Raw genomic sequence first — 5,610 nt, 5'->3', positions numbered from 1 at the left:
GTCATATTATTTTGTTATAGTTTACAGGTGATAGATGAGTGTCGGACGACTTTGAATTATTTTTTTTGTGTAAAGGTTAGATTTAATTATTTTGTTTTGATGTCTCTATCATCTTATTGTTTTGTTGCAATTTTCAGGTAGTAGCTGAATGTCAATCGGCTTTGATAAATTCTTTTGGTAAAGGCTAGGTTTAATTAAATCAATTCTACAAAAGATGTTAAATTTAATTATTTTATTTATCTTTATTATTTAAATAAATTTTAATTATTTTATTTATCTTTATTATTTTATTTATCTTTATAATACATGGTAACCCACTTTTACTAATTTTATTTACAACAGTGGCTTTTATGGCTTTGATTATTTTTTTGAGATAAGCATCCAGTATTGCCTAGAACTATGGTCAAAGTTGTTACGACACACTCCAACTTCATAGATATCCTATTACCCCTGAACTCGATTTTAGCATATTTTTGTCACTCTTTCTTGTTGACGTAGCACGTTTATTATATAAAAGGAGCTCTACGTCAAAGATGCCACGTCAGCTAAAAAGATTGACAAAAGATGTTACGGCAGCACAAAAGGGTGACAAAAATACGCTATAATTGAGTTCAGGGGTAATAGGATCCCCTGAATTTGGAGTGTATCATAGCAAATTTGGTCATAATTTAGGGGTAGTAGATGCTTTACTCTATTTTTTGAAAAAACTTGGTTTGAATTTAGATGCAGCCTATTTAGAAGAAAGAAGTATACAAAGACTATTGTTGTCTAAAAATTTTCTTTGAAAAGTAACTTTTGTTCTTGTTTGAAAGAACTACAATGCTTTATTTATAACTCTTAGCTAATGGTCTAGCTCTGCCTCTGCAAAGGGGTGTAATATAGACGGCCTACCCTTATGCAAGCCGATTTTATGGCCCCATTCCAATGACTTATAGGTCACAAAGGGACACGTATGTAAGTATCCTACCCTACCCTAACACTGCTTCCAATGCTCAAACCTTTGACCTATAGATCCCATGGAGAATTTCGTAACCGCCACCATCAACAACTGATTCCACGACACAAACCTATGACTGACATATATGTAAGCAACCTATACGGATGTGCAAGTACCAGTCTGACTTTGTAGCTCGAACTCGTGAGCTATAAGTCACACGAAAACTTTATTGTCAGCCTATCCTGCTGTTCAGGTACTAATGAGTGATTTGGACGACTCGAGCTCACGCACAATTGTCCTTGCTCCAAAGCCAGACAAAAATGATTCTCCTAATGTACAGAGTGTGATGGTGCAGTATACTTTCTTAATTCTTACTATTAAAAAGGGCAGCCCGCTGTGCTAAAGCTCCCGCTATGTGCAGGGTTTGGGGAAGGGCCCCACCACAAGGGTGTATTATACGCAGCCTTACCTTGCATTTCTGGCAGAGGCTGTTTCCAAGGTTTGATCTCGTGACCTCCTGGTCACATGGCAACAACTTTACCAGTTAATAGAAGTCTTTCCCTCAAAAGCAGTGTCGACAAAAATCATTTAACTGGTGAAGGGGAAAAATACCTTCAACTACTAGGTATGGTTTTCAAATAAAAACAAAACAATAATAATCAAGAGGAGTATAGAACTAATGTATTCATTTATCTCAACTTCCCTCTTTGAGAGAACCATAGAAAAGTACTCTTGAGCAGTTCCATAGTCATTTACATTAGCATTAGCATTCCTTGAGTACGAAGAAGAAAATATATGAATGAAAACAAAGAAGAGACTCTCCAGGTCAAAATTCCTAAATGGTATGTAGAACAAAAAGGATTAGCGCTATGTATATACTCATAAAGCTTTACCAATCGTTGCTTATTCTGCTGCTGCCGATGGTACTATGACCAAACTATTAGCAATCAGTTCTTCTGAAGATGACTCCTCAAACTTGGGGACAAAGCTCATTGTGTAGTGGAACTCGATTTGTAGGCGATGATAAAGGGGTGTAATGCCATCAATCCTTTCTTTACATCAACTTGTAACTCCCTAATAGGGATTGCTGCCAAAAAACTCTTAATGTACTCTTTCCATGCCTCTTTACCTCTATAAATGATGTTCTTTTCAGGTACCCTATCTTCCTGTATACTGTCATCGTTGTTGGTGCTCATGACAATTTTGCTTTCATCCGCATCCTCTTTGACATCGGTTTTCTCTTTACTGTCACAAGATGGCTTATCATCTGATTGTTGAGACTCACCAGGTGCTTGCATACTTGTTGTATCTTGGTCGAATTTGAGGATATATGCCTGATTACAACCCTCAAAAAACCTCTCCCCAAGTGTGTCAATGATATAGTACGCGTCTTTTTCAACCTTGAGGATAAAGAAGTGGTCATTCCAACTCATAATGTAAACACAGGAGTCGCCATGACGAGGAGTTTCTTGAGTGGACTTAGAAATCTCGTCCCATATGTTGTCAAAAGACATGGAACCATGAAGGAAGTGGAATCCTTCCTCTTCTTCGATTCCTTCAGGATGAAAGAACCCAATGAATGATTTGTCTAAGACTACTGAGAGTGGACGCACTTTAGCCTTGAGAACTATCTCGAGGTCAAAATGCTTATCTGGGAAACGTTCCCTATAGGTCTCAATTTCACAAAGATCCCTCTACTGCATCGAGCCTTCACAGATAAGAGAATCAAGTTGGGACTTGATGGGCATATCTTCATGATTGCAGTGGAACCAATCAGCTATGACAGCAACCAAGGATGTACAAGCGTTTTCACCAGCAGCTCGTTCACTTCGTTGATCAATCGAAGCAAAGAAGATCTGAGTCTGCAGATTCATTTGTCCATCACGGCTTATTATTCGTTTCTGCTCCAACCTACCCACAGCAAAACTTTCATCTCCAAACTCAGAGACTGATATCAGAGAAGTTTCCTCGGATTTGTGCCCCTGTATGAACTACACACATTAGTAAGAGGACTAGTTATGACATATATCTTCAATCATGAACAAGAAAACCTCAGCAGTTAGATACTTGATACAACTGTAAAAGTAGACTAAGCTACTAAAGAAAGCTACCAAACTTTGTAATCTTCAATTCGGCAAGCATGTTGGTGTAGTTATTGCACGTTGATCAGACCATGACATGAAGATAAAAAATGAATCGTTAAACATGACAAAGAAAGCAGGAAAAAAAGAGACGTACCCTAGAAGAAGACTCGTCAGATGAGCAAAGCTGTCGGGGATCAAAGCCTATATCGTCTGCACCATCCTCTCCATAATGTTTCTTCAACAATGGCTCCCTCTTGGTTTGAGGATATTTGAAACTCAACTTCCTCTTCCTCCAGGAAAGAATACTACGTTTTGAACTCTGCTCTGCAGATTGATTTGCTGCAGTTTTATCCTCAGGGTACTTCTGCTTTGTGTCTGAAATATTATGGCTGTAGTGGACTAAATCCTCGTCACTGCTGCTGCCGCTTGTATTTGAACAAAATGATCTACCATTATGGTTTGCATAGACGAGTGCTTCATAACTGAATGACTTCTGAACACTTGTATCCTCTTTTCCTTCCTCAGATTCTCCTACCGAATCCTCATCAAGTGAATCTGTATCCATGGGATAAACATAATCGGGATCATCACTTTTGACTGAGTTCCTTCCATCACTGTTGTTGCCTTCCTCTGCATGATATGCCTTCTTATGTCGCCTAAAAGATAATGGTTTCAAAAATTTAACCTTTCGTAGACCTGCTTTTGAAGAACCACCCCCATTTCTGTCTGTCAACAAAGCCTTTCTAGGGTTCGGAGATACTAGAGCAGACATGATAAACTTCGAAAATATCTCTGAAGCTTCGTAAGTGTTCCTCAATTCCATAAGGTTGAGCACTAGCTGTCAACAAATATATCAACATATCTTTAGGAAACAGTCGCATTAGATAATATATTCACGTAGGTGCAGGAATACAAGAACGTAAGCAAAAAGCATGTGTTTTAGTTTCTCTTACACAGAGTGAAAGGCAACTCTTGAAACTGCCAACAGAGACTTCCAAAGGAACGAAAATTTCAATGCCCTCTTGTTTATCTCCTGCTACTGAAGCAAAGTCTGCAAGATTCAATGTTGCAGAAGAAAGTACGGGTACCTTCTGATTTGGTCCTTTGCTTGTACCCTGATTCAGCAGAAGTATGAATAAATACAAAGAAGGGAGTAAATGAACAATGAAATCGATCACAAAGACAACGTGTTCAATAGAGGAATTAGTGTCGATGAAAAGCTAAAACCAAAACTAAAGGATTAGACGCACAAAATAATACACCCGTGGATGGGAAAACACATGATTATCATGAACGATAGGTTCAAAGCAGTCAAAGGAACATGCAGCTAAGGCCAATGTTGTGCCTATGGAACAAAAACAACTTGCTTCAGTCTAAAACAAGTTGAGATAAAAGAATTTACTATTCCATTTAAGCTAAACACATGTCATCATCAAACCAAATAAAAATACAAGCGAAAATAAGTTACATAAAAAAAATAATTAAAACCTATTTCCAACTAGTAAATATGGCCTATATGAGTCTTGATACTACATTGTGTCCTATCTTTAACCAAGTCTGCATTGATTCCAAGAAATTATAGGTCGTTCGAGACAGCTTCTCTAGGTCTATCTCGTCTCCTTTTAACACCTTGGTCACCATGGTCTCACACCTACTAACCGGTGCATCTGGAGGTAGCGGCAAGACGTTGAACCTGTGAAAGAAGTAGTCATTAAAAAGTTCAAACCACTTATCATTAACAACTCCTCCTATTGTTTCTTCCCTTAAAAACCAATTGTTGGATGCACACCAAAACAACTTTGGGAAGGAATAATCCTCAAGGTGCCTAATAATTTGCTACTATTTTTATTTAATAATAGACTATGCCCATAATGCTTCTTTTTTCCTTATCCAGAAAGCACGGCTGTATATGTCTAAGAGAAAAATATGAATGAATACAGTAGGTCTCACCATCCACCATATAACATCAAAATAAATGAACCCCCACAAGCTCAGAAAGTGAATCCATTGAAATGCAATCATTACATTCTAGAAGGCTTAAAAAGCATCTGACTCCCAGTGCATGTCAGTAACAGTTTCTTAGACATCAATATAACAAAGTTAAAACTCACTTTACGCCAGTAGCATGTTGGAAAATTATACTTTGTATATATATTGGACACTTTAGATGAAATTCTTGGGTTTGCCACAGTTAAACTCACTAAGCTACTAGTACTCTAGGAGTAATAAAACTCAGTAAAAACCATATTGATGATGAATTTTATTAAGCTTCTCTTGTTTAACATGTCCTCTGGAGAGGCTTATACAAATGATGTTGCAATATACTGAATCACCATGATCAAATAATCAAAACCAAGCATTAACCTAACCAATAAAAGAAAAAATAAGTATCCTAATTTGCGGAATTCAAGAAATTTATCATCCCAAGAGTTGTATAACATAACCAGGATTCATAAAACAATACAAATAGCACCCTATTTGAAGACAAAAAAGGTACAAGCACTAGATATTCAGATAACGTACAGTTCTCAATAACAGTCAGACCTCACTGTATCAGAGACCTTCAACAACAACATTTCACTATAACGG

General features: G+C 37.4%; 1 pseudogene; it reads right to left on the bottom strand.

The window, feature by feature from the left end:
• Positions 1-1,840: 1,840 nt before the first annotated feature.
• On the bottom strand, positions 1,841-5,597 carry LOC124893700 (annotated as a pseudogene).
• Positions 5,598-5,610: the final 13 nt, after the last annotated feature.

Source organism: Capsicum annuum, unplaced genomic scaffold (assembly GCF_002878395.1).
Source record: "Capsicum annuum cultivar UCD-10X-F1 unplaced genomic scaffold, UCD10Xv1.1 ctg63946, whole genome shotgun sequence".
In the NCBI taxonomy this organism is placed as follows: Eukaryota; Viridiplantae; Streptophyta; class Magnoliopsida; order Solanales; family Solanaceae; genus Capsicum; species Capsicum annuum.
This window is presented reverse-complemented; position numbering and strand designations above follow the sequence as displayed.